We start from the raw sequence: 11304 nt of genomic DNA on the forward strand, positions 1-11304 counted from the left end.
AGCGAAACAAACAAACAATTCACCTGTTTCTTAGCATACAAAAAAGACAAAACGAGAAAAGTTGATTGTTATATAGGTGTAATTAAGAGAAAATATAAGTTTCATTCATGAGCAAACTAACAACAATTAAACCAATGTTAGGCATCAACTGAGTAACTTTTATTCACCTGCACTGTGAAGTTTTCTAAAGCCGGCGACACACCTGGCGATTTTATACGCCGATCGCGGCGAATATGATCGCTAGCGAAAATCGCTTACGAATTTCGCCACCGATTGATGCGGACTCACTTGGCGATTTTTGTGGCCGATCGCGGCGATGTGGCAGTTTCGAAAAGTCATGTGATAAAATCTCCCAACCTGATGGGCTGACTTTACTGGCGATTCGTAGCAATAAACGTAGAAAATTGCGGGAACGGGCACACTTGGCAAATGCTGGCGAATTTAATGGCCGATATCTAACATGCCAGATATCAGCGATTTTATACGCCGATCGCGGCGATCGGCGAGAATTGCCAGGTGTGCCCGGTGCAGCGATTGTGGTTTTCGCCGATCGCTGCGATCGTGGGTCCAAAGAAGGAACTTGCAGAGTAATTTCTTCCACTGAATTTAACCTGTTCCTTCCTCCCAAACAACCAAAACAACCAAACAAATCCAACCAAGTTTTTAGGGTCGTAACGAGATATATTTTTCCCCGACTGATCCCACATTTTGGCCTTAAATTTTGATCCCTGATTCCAAAATCTTTATAAATCTTTATCCCTGACCCCGTGAAAATTAGTTGATCACTGGGTTGACCTCAAACGCGGAATCTGGGTAGGACAAACGGCGTATAATTGTTGGTTGATTAAACCTGAATAACCTACAAAATGGGTAAATGAAGTGTCGCTTGAGCTTTTAAACTTAGTCCCAGCATTCACGAAATGGAGAATGACTGAATGACAGTTTGACTCCCGTTAGTTCTTCAAGTTATGATTTCCTATCGGCATAATAGTTCCATTTTACTGGTTGACCAACTCAGTTCAGTTGCACATCTAGTCATAACTCATTATCTGCTTATCCTAATTGTACTGATCTGAATTTTTTCTGGTTTGGTAACGCTGTGATATAATTGTAAGATGTTACGAGCTCACAGCTGAGATCGAATAAGCTTGAATCTAAAACTGAATAGTGCCTGCAAAACGGCTTTAGACATAAAATCATAAAGACTAGACATTTCTCAAAATGAAGTCTTCTGATATTATCTTGCCATGAATTATCCGTCCGCACTTGAAAGAAGGAAAACGAGATCACCATGAGGTCTCTTTGAAATAGATAATGGCTAATCTCGTACCCAGATCTCCCACGGCTGACATTCCCGAACCGACTGAGATCTGGGTACGAGATTAGATATTGGCTACCGCGGGGCTTGACTAACGATCTAGGAAACTACAGTATTCCACAGAACAAGAATGATTAGGTGGTACATGCCGTACCAGAATGAGAAAATACGAATTTAATTTGGGCAGAGAAAGGAAACTTGAAAAAGAATTTTTTATCTTTCTTGATTTGCATCAATTTAATTTCAATGAGGAGCAAATTTGTCATCAAAATTTTGGACGATTCCCTTGTCACCTTGTAAGCTTTGTGCATTACGTTTGGTAACTCGGACGTCTCAGCTACCTTCTCCTTAGCACAATCAGAGCAAGCTTCGTTATTTGCTGTATCTTCTCTTAACACTTCCATTTACCGCTTGATATTCTGCGGAAAGTAATTTGTGTTGAGAGCTTGGATTATGCTTAAGGCTAGCAAGAGACCATATATGGTCTCTTGAGCTTGGTCAGAAATAAAAAATACAATAGTAGTGTACAGTACCAAGTGTGATAACGAGTTCTTTGATAACAGGATTTTGTCTTGAAAAAGACTTTGTCTTTCACTGTCGAAAGGGTATGTATATGTCTCTGCAAATGAAGACGTCTTTGTTAAATGTATTATTCAAAGGCCAAGCACCATCCTCGTATGATAGATTTAGACAGAGGGAAAACGTTGGCAAAAGGCAATGTCCTTTGTATGAATTTTTTTCCTAAGTCCTTATTCAGCAGTCAAAGACCCAGACCAATTCGGTAGATCAGTCACTGCAGTTATGTATAGCTCCAACAAACTGAGTCAATCACAGCAGAGAGTCACTGATATATACTAAAAAAAGGGCAACATGGTATAAATATATTTAAGAATTCAGGAAAATATCCACGTTTTGTAGTCAAGCTAGTCCAGCAGATCGTATTGCATACAGTTTAGAACCGGAACAAAATGTTACTGCAAAAATACATTTGAATTTGTAAACGGTGGAAGTTCTTTCCGTCCAATTAAACTGAATTTTGTCATTTTATGATATTTGATTTTCTGTCGGAAAACTTGATCCCTGATCCCCCTGCAACACTACTGATCCCGATCCCACGGCTTGTCTGATCCCAGATCCAACCCCATTCTTTGCCTTTGATCTATGATCCCATATACCTCATTACGACCCTGAAGTTTAAGCTTTTGACACTTATAATCTCTTGCTGTTTCTTGTAAGAAACGAAAGTTCACCTTAACGAATTTCCTTTGTAGCTGTACAGGGGCGTAGCCAGGGGAGGGTTCCAGGGGTTCCGGAACCCCCCTCTCCTATTTTTGACAGTGATTTTATCCCAGCAAGAATGTATTGGACTCTTGATTCCTGAAATTCTTCGTTTTGTTTTATGCTTACAATAAGTACAGTGAACGTCATTGTGGTATCTATTTGCGTTTCACTTATATTTTCGAATTCGAATTCCTGTGTAACAAGATGCACGTGTGTGCACAGCAGAAATGCCCGCGAAATTAGTAGACGATCCATTGGTGTTGTTCGAGCTGGTGGTTTTCGTAACTATGCCCGATTGCAAAAGATCGATGCATTTTTTTCACCAAAAATGTAGGCACAACAAAATATTGAGTGATAATGCGTAAGGAATTCGAATTAAGACATTTTTCCGGCCCTAACATCGAATATATTGATAAAATTCCAATCCCAGAACCGAAGAGACAGAACGACGACAAAGCAGCGAAAGAGAAAGCGTCGAACCAGCAGAGGAAACAGGATATCCATCCAAGAAGTCAAAGGAGCAAAAGCAAAATAGCATTCTAAATTGTAGAGGAAAAATTTTAGAGTTAAGATCTTGCCCTGGCTTCTCGTTCGGCGTTGGCATTTGCTTGGTAACAGTACGACTGTTCGACTCTTTGGTTGTTATAATTAACAACACATTGCATCTGGGAAAGAAATACTCTACACTCTTTGAGAAATACAGGAATATTTCTATTGCTTATAAATCATGATTTCTGTGTTTTATCCTATAGCAAATCTAATAATTAGTTGACTAGTATTTAACCCTAACCCCAACAGTAATAATGTCACGGACGATCTCCAGGACTCCGAGACAACATCGAAGACAACTGGACCGAGTGGTTTGATCTGGCGATCACTACCGCGGCAAATGTAGGTGTTGTGCCTTTCATCCAGCCCTGGACCAATCAGCAGCAGCATCGCGACAATGTACCAGCCCAGACACCATCTGATTACTATAAGAGGGCAGTTGCTATTCCCCTTCTAGACCATCTACAATCAGAGATGAAAACATACTTCAATCCTACTAATGATGCTGTTTTGTCCAGCCTCTTTAATTTTTCTTCCTGAGCTGGTAGCCGTCGGAGACAGAAATCCTGACATTGAAGCAGCGCTCGAGTATTATGAGAACGACCTTTCTTCTCCTCATGTGGTTGATGTTGAGCTCCTGCGATGGAAGAGAAAGTGGTGCAGCACTGAGGCTGCCGACCTTCCCACCAGTGTAGTTCAGACACTCGCAGCGTGCGAGAGTTCCTTCCTAACATCCACACCTTGATCCGCATTTTGTGCACGTTGCCGATAACGTCAGCTGAATGTAAGCGCTCATTCAGTACACTAAGAAGGTTAAAAACATACCTGAGGTCGACCATGTCGGAAATATGAATTTAATTTTTCGCGCTAAACACATGCACTTGTCTTTTACACAGTTTTAATTGATGTTTAGCTACTAAGGCATATTGGTAACATATATAAATCAGTATATATATGCAGGTCATGTTTTTAATACCGTCTTGTCAGATTTTACTCATTTTAAGTTGCGTTCGATTGACCGTATTCCGGAATAAGAAAAAGAATAAATATAAATTTGGTAACACATTTCTGCAAACGTTCGCTGACACATGATAATTTAAGAGCGATTTAATTTTGTACCTCAGTAACATCAGAAACCTCTTATGACAGATTTCTTGTGATCATTGTATGAATTTTTATTCCGGAATATGGTCAATCGAACGCATCCTTAATCATTGTTATTGGACATCTTTGATATTACCATTTTATACGAATTGAATAGCCAGGTAATTTATGTTTCCTTCTTTTCTTCTACATCAACACCCTGTTTTCTCCGCGCTTGTGTTTTCGACTCATTCTGATGTGAAAAATTTCTGAATCACGGCCTGCTCCTTTTGAAAAAAGAAAAAAGCCATTTTAAAAAAGGAAGGAAGCCAGACTTTACTGCCCACTCAATGAAGCCGCAAGTTGGCAAATAAAAGGAGAAAAGCGTTAGGATCGAGAAGTTGAAAGTTAACTTTCGTGCATTGCCAGCTACTCTGTACCCAAAGAAAGTTCAGTTAGCATGGACCCGAACGACGCCGAAGCAGCCACCAACTCCTCCATTGAAGCGTCAGAATTTTCCTGTTTCGGATTGTACGCTACATACATTACAGCGGGAGATGTGGTCGATAGTACACCTCTATGGATTGTTATCGGTTTGGTATGTCTTGCTTCTCCCATGATAGTGTTTTTAAACGCATTAGTGATCATAGCTTTGAGGCTAAGAAAAGAGCTGCAAAGACTTTCTTATGTTTTTTTATTGAACATAGCCATCTCAGACCTTCTAATAGGTGCTGTATGCATGCCTTTGGCTGCCATTGTTGACTCATTTGTTGCCCGCCAAACGCTCCCTGTACCAGAGTATATATGCGTATTAGAGATAGTGACTATAATCTTGATGTATATTTTTTATTGGAGTTCTCTTCTCCTTTTGACATTGATTGCTTGGGAGAGGTATGTGGCGATAAAAAAATGGAGAGAGTACAAGAGCATCGTTACTAAAAGCCAACTCAACAAACTAGTGATAATAGCTTGGGTGTCAGCCACATTTCTGGTTATTCCAGATGTTATTCTACTAACAGCAGTCAACGAGGACGATAGGTTCGACTTAACCGACGCGTGGTTTGTCGTCAGTGCTATTTTGACAGTTTGTTCCCTGGTTCTTATCGTTTATTTCTATGTCAAGGTGTACTTTGGAATTCGCAATCGTACGCTAAGCCAAATTAGCCAGGTCACTTCTCTCATATCAGCAAAATTAAAGAAGAAAGTTGCAAAGATGACGGCCTTGGTGACAGCTGTCATGATAATCTCCTTACTTCCAGTAACAGTTCTGCTTTTGTTGAGTGGAGTTTTTCCAGTCCTTGGCAAAAGATGGGCTTTTAGATTGCCGGAGATTCTAATGCAGTGCAACTCGATAGCAAATCCATTAATTTACTGCTATGGAGATCGCCGCTTTAAGAAGGCTGTGTTGGAGCTCTTGAGAATCAGAAAACCAGGAACAAACCAACCCGCGCCAGTCGATGGTGTCCGATTTGTCAGCCGAAAAGGACGGTTTGGTTCAGTGGAAAATGTTATGGAGCTGAAAGAAGAAGTAAATCTCATGCATTTTACCAGACGAGCATCCTGTGATCAAGCCATTGTCTTAGACTGTTCTCAACTGAAATCGGGCAATGTAGGTTTGAAAAGATCCATGTCGGCTCCGTCGCTCACTAAACTGTCATCAGCTGCTACCGGGAAAGATTCGCAGCCTGCTCGCTCACACATCGTAGAGTGCACTGCAATGATCCACTCTAGAAGGAAAGGACGAAAAAATTGCAAGGAAAAGGAATCCTTGGGAGTTACCCGAAGCTGTGAAGAGGGTGGCGGCACGGAAGGAATAGCGAAAGTTTCTGTTGACTGATTCAAGGGAAGATATCAAGGTGCTGCAAAACGAGAGAGACTAAAGGAACATTCACTTAAAAAGATCAGCATCTTGCGATTTGACTGTGGCTTATGTTACATTTCACAAACATCCCCATCACTCCTGTAACAGATCGACAGAATTTTATTTTATTTTTTTACTTTTAATGGTCGCATTTGGAATGTAAATTTATTTCTCCTACAATAACGCGGCCTTCCTTAGATAGCTCGTTGATGGTTCACCGCCGTCATACTTTTGTGTGCAGCTTTTTACAAAATTATTCCCGTCTTAGGATAATGTTGCCATGCAAAGTCTGCACTGATTGTACTTGAGGGGAAGCTATCGCAGTTCGTAATTTTTCAGCTATGAGATTGGATTTGTAAGATGTCATAAAAACAAAACAAAAGAATACAAAACATATCACTTGAGTGTTTTGTTGTAGAAAACGCGGAAACTTATTATTCCTGGTAAGGATTCAAAATTATTATTCAGCTTCAGTACATATACCGTAACATGGTTAAATTTCCTCATGTTGGTGTTGGGTCTATCTTCTCTTCCTTAAAAAACGAAAACCACAAATAGCGCTACCGTAAAAGTTCATGCGTCATCGTATTTGTGTCAAGACGAAGTCATCAGTGGAAGATTGTTATTTTGTTTGTTCTAATGAAAATAGATAAGGAAAGCTAAGAAAGATGGCTTAAATAGTTGATTGATTTCCGTTCCGTTCACGGCTGCAAATACTATATAGTGTTTTGGGTTTGTGGTGCATGTGGGAAGGATGCTAAAATTTTTGATATTTTTAGTCCGTTCGTGCAAATTGATAGAAAAAAAAAAGAACAACAACAACAACAACAACAACAAAAGAAACAAAACAAAAAAAAACAAAAGATAACAAAAACAGTGAATAATTTTTTCGTCAAAATAGTTATTTGAATGAAAACATTTACGATGTAGCCTCCCATGCAGTGGTTTTAGGTGGAGTCGTATTACCTACAATCTTGGACAGAATAGTAAAAAGAGAAAGTAAAAAACAACACAATGATGAATTCAGGCATAAAGCAAAACGCGCCATTTTTCCATCATTGAAATGCGCCGGCGGTTGGATGGTCTTAATTTATCATTTGAATTGTCCAAGATTGTCTCCTGGGCCGGGTTGTTCGAAAGCTGATTAACGCTAATCTACGATTAAAAGTTAATCGAGGTTTTCATCTCGCTCATTAAAAGCGGTTTTAAAGCCTAATTCAAGCTTAAGGTAAAGAAAAGTCAAGTCAAACCTGAGGGCCAAAAATCTTTTGGAAGAATCTTTACCGATTAGTAATTAATTAAACTTGAATCAAAGTTCACGTTAATCCAGGATAAGCTTAATCGGACTTTGAACAACTGGGCCCTAATTCTAACGTGCTAAAAGAAAAAACAAACAAACAAGCAAACAAAAAAGAAAACTACAAAAACGTTGGAATCGATGTTGAAATGATACTTAAAAATTAATGGAAGGTTTATGATAAATTTTATACAATGTGTAGTTGATTTTGATTGGTTTCAAACGGTTTTCAGTGAACGATTCCGGCGATCAATGAATAGGCACAGATTGATAGCTATGATTTTCGTTTCACGGCTACAAAACTGTGGCAAATCGTAGAAAATCGTGGATAACAGCTTGTAAATCAAGGCAATCAAGACCTTACATAAGAAAACCGTAGTTAATTCTTACTTATGGACAAAATATCAATAACACAGTGTCTCAATCACTATTTCAACGACAACAGTTTGACGACTTTTAAATTTACGACTGATGTGTAGATAAAATGGCGCACGGGCAAAGTGCAAATATTTCTGGTGTGCTGGTAGATGTTACTCCGCTTCAGATTCTAATCCCAATTAATTCTTCCCATGTTAGCTTTCTTTCCTGTTTTTATTTTCTTTTAATTTTCGAGAAGTCCATTTTCAATAGCTGTTTTCATTTCCGGACAGAATTCACTGCTTCGTTAACCTTAAGTTGCAATGGTAGTTTACATCTTATGGATCTATCTCAGTTTTACATCTATAAAGCTACTGGTAACATCAGTGTAAAGCTCAGACAATATAATCTTAGACGCTTTATAAGAACACCGGTTTATAAGGACAACGAACACTTTTCAGGGAACCTTTTGACATGCTCTTATGTATATGTAATCGCATGAGGCCAAGTAGAATTAAGGATTAATTTTCACGGGCTTTACATAAAGGGCAACATTTTCTTAAAACTAGCGAGCCACCTCGTAAAACACTCACCCGTGAGCAAAACAAACAAACAAACAATTCACCTGTTTCTTAGCATACAAAAAAGACAAAACGAGAAAAGTTGATTGTTCTGTATAGGTGTAATTAAGAAAAAATATAAGTTTCATTCATGAGCAAACTAAAAACAATTAAACCAAATGTCAGGCATCAACTGAATGACTTTTATTCACCTGTACTGTGAAGCTTTCTAAAGCCGGCGACACACCTGGCGTTTTTATACGCCGATCGCGGCGGATATGATCGCCAGCGAAAATCGCTTGCAAACTTCGCCCCCGGTTAATGCGGACTCACTTGGCGATTTTTGTGGCCGATTGCGGCGATGTGACAGTTTCGAAAAGTCATGTGATAAAATCTCCCAACCTGATGGGTTGACTTTACTGGCGATTCGTAGCAATAAACGTAGAAAATTGCGGGAACGGGCACACTTGGCAAATGCTGGCGAATTTAATGGCCGATATCTAACATGCCAGATATCAGCGATTTTATACGCCGATCGCGGCGATCGGCGAGAATTGCCAGGTGTGCCCGGTGCAGCGATTGTGGTTTTCGCCGATCGCTGCGATCGTGGGTCCAAAGAAGGAACTTGCAGAGTAATTTCTTCCACTGAATTTAACCTGTTCCTTCCTCCCAAACAACCAAAACAACCAAACAAATCCAACCAAGTTTTTAGGGTCGTAACGAGATATATTTTTCCCCGACTGATCCCACATTTTGGCCTTAAATTTTGATCCCTGATTCCAAAATCTTTATAAATCTTTATCCCTGACCCCGTGAAAATTAGTTGATCACTGGGTTGACCTCAAACGCGGAATCTGGGTAGGACAAACGGCGTATAATTGTTGGTTGATTAAACCTGAATAACCTACAAAATGGGTAAATGAAGTGTCGCTTGAGTTTTTAAACTTAGTCCCAGCATTCACGAAATGGAGAATGACTGAATGACAGTTTGACTCCCGTTAGTTCTTCAAGTTATGATTTCCTATCGGCATAATAGTTCCATTTTACTGGTTGACCAACTCAGTTCAGTTGCACATCTAGTCATAACTCATTATCTGCTTATCCTAATTGTACTGATCTGAATTTTTTCTGGTTTGGTAACGCTGTGATATAATTGTAAGATGTTACGAGCTCACAGCTGAGATCGAATAAGCTTGAATCTAAAACTGAATAGTGCCTGCAAAACGGCTTTAGACATAAAGTAGTGCGCGTAACGCGCGATCGAGCTATGAATCCAGCATTCCGTTAGGTTCTTTATCATAAAGACTAGACATTTCTCAAAATGAAGTCTTCTGATATTATCTTGCCATGAATTATCCGTCCGCACTTGAAAGAAGGAAAACGAGATCACCATGAGGTCTCTTTGAAATAGATAATGGCTAATCTCGTACCCAGATCTCCCACGGCTGACATTCCCGAACCGACTGAGATCTGGGTACGAGATTAGATATTGGCTACCGCGGGGCTTGACTAACGATCTAGGAAACTACAGTATTCCACAGAACAAGAATGATTAGGTGGTACATGCCGTACCAGAATGAGAAAATACGAATTTAATTTGGGCAGAGAAAGGAAACTTGAAAAAGAATTTTTTATCTTTCTTGATTTGCATCAATTTAATTTCAATGAGGAGCAAATTTGTCATCAAAATTTTGGACGATTCCCTTGTCACCTTGTAAGCTTTGTGCATTACGTTTGGTAACTCGGACGTCTCAGCTACCTTCTCCTTAGCACAATCAGAGCAAGCTTCGTTATTTGCTGTATCTTCTCTTAACACTTCCATTTACCGCTTGATATTCTGCGGAAAGTAATTTGTGTTGAGAGCTTGGATTATGCTTAAGGCTAGCAAGAGACCATATATGGTCTCTTGAGCTTGGTCAGAAATAAAAAATACAATAGTAGTGTACAGTACCAAGTGTGATAACGAGTTCTTTGATAACAGGATTTTGTCTTGAAAAAGACTTTGTCTTTCACTGTCGAAAGGGTATGTATATGTCTCTGCAAATGAAGACGTCTTTGTTAAATGTATTATTCAAAGGCCAAGCACCATCCTCGTATGATAGATTTAGACAGAGGGAAAACGTTGGCAAAAGGCAATGTCCTTTGTATGAATTTTTTTCCTAAGTCCTTATTCAGCAGTCAAAGACCCAGACCAATTCGGTAGATCAGTCACTGCAGTTATGTATAGCTCCAACAAACTGAGTCAATCACAGCAGAGAGTCACTGATATATACTAAAAAAAGGGCAACATGGTATAAATATATTTAAGAATTCAGGAAAATATCCACGTTTTGTAGTCAAGCTAGTCCAGCAGATCGTATTGCATACAGTTTAGAACCGGAACAAAATGTTACTGCAAAAATACATTTGAATTTGTAAACGGTGGAAGTTCTTTCCGTCCAATTAAACTGAATTTTGTCATTTTATGATATTTGATTTTCTGTCGGAAAACTTGATCCCTGATCCCCCTGCAACACTACTGATCCCGATCCCACGGCTTGTCTGATCCCAGATCCAACCCCATTCTTTGCCTTTGATCTATGATCCCATATACCTCATTACGACCCTGAAGTTTAAGCTTTTGACACTTATAATCTCTTGCTGTTTCTTGTAAGAAACGAAAGTTCACCTTAACGAATTTCCTTTGTAGCTGTACAGGGGCGTAGCCAGGGGAGGGTTCCAGGGGTTCCGGAACCCCCCTCTCCTATTTTTGACAGTGATTTTATCCCAGCAAGAATGTATTGGACTCTTGATTCCTGAAATTCTTCGTTTTGTTTTATGCTTACAATAAGTACAGTGAACGTCATTGTGGTATCTATTTGCGTTTCACTTATATTTTCGAATTCGAATTCCTGTGTAACAAGATGCACGTGTGTGCACAGCAGAAATGCCCGCGAAATTAGTAGACGATCCATTGGTGTTGTTCGAGCTGGTGGTTTTCGTAACTATGCCCGATTGC

Source organism: Pavona decussata, unplaced genomic scaffold (genome assembly GCF_977016875.1).
Source record: "Pavona decussata unplaced genomic scaffold, jaPavDecu1.1 SCAFFOLD_98, whole genome shotgun sequence".
NCBI classification, from domain to species: domain Eukaryota; kingdom Metazoa; phylum Cnidaria; class Anthozoa; order Scleractinia; family Agariciidae; genus Pavona; species Pavona decussata.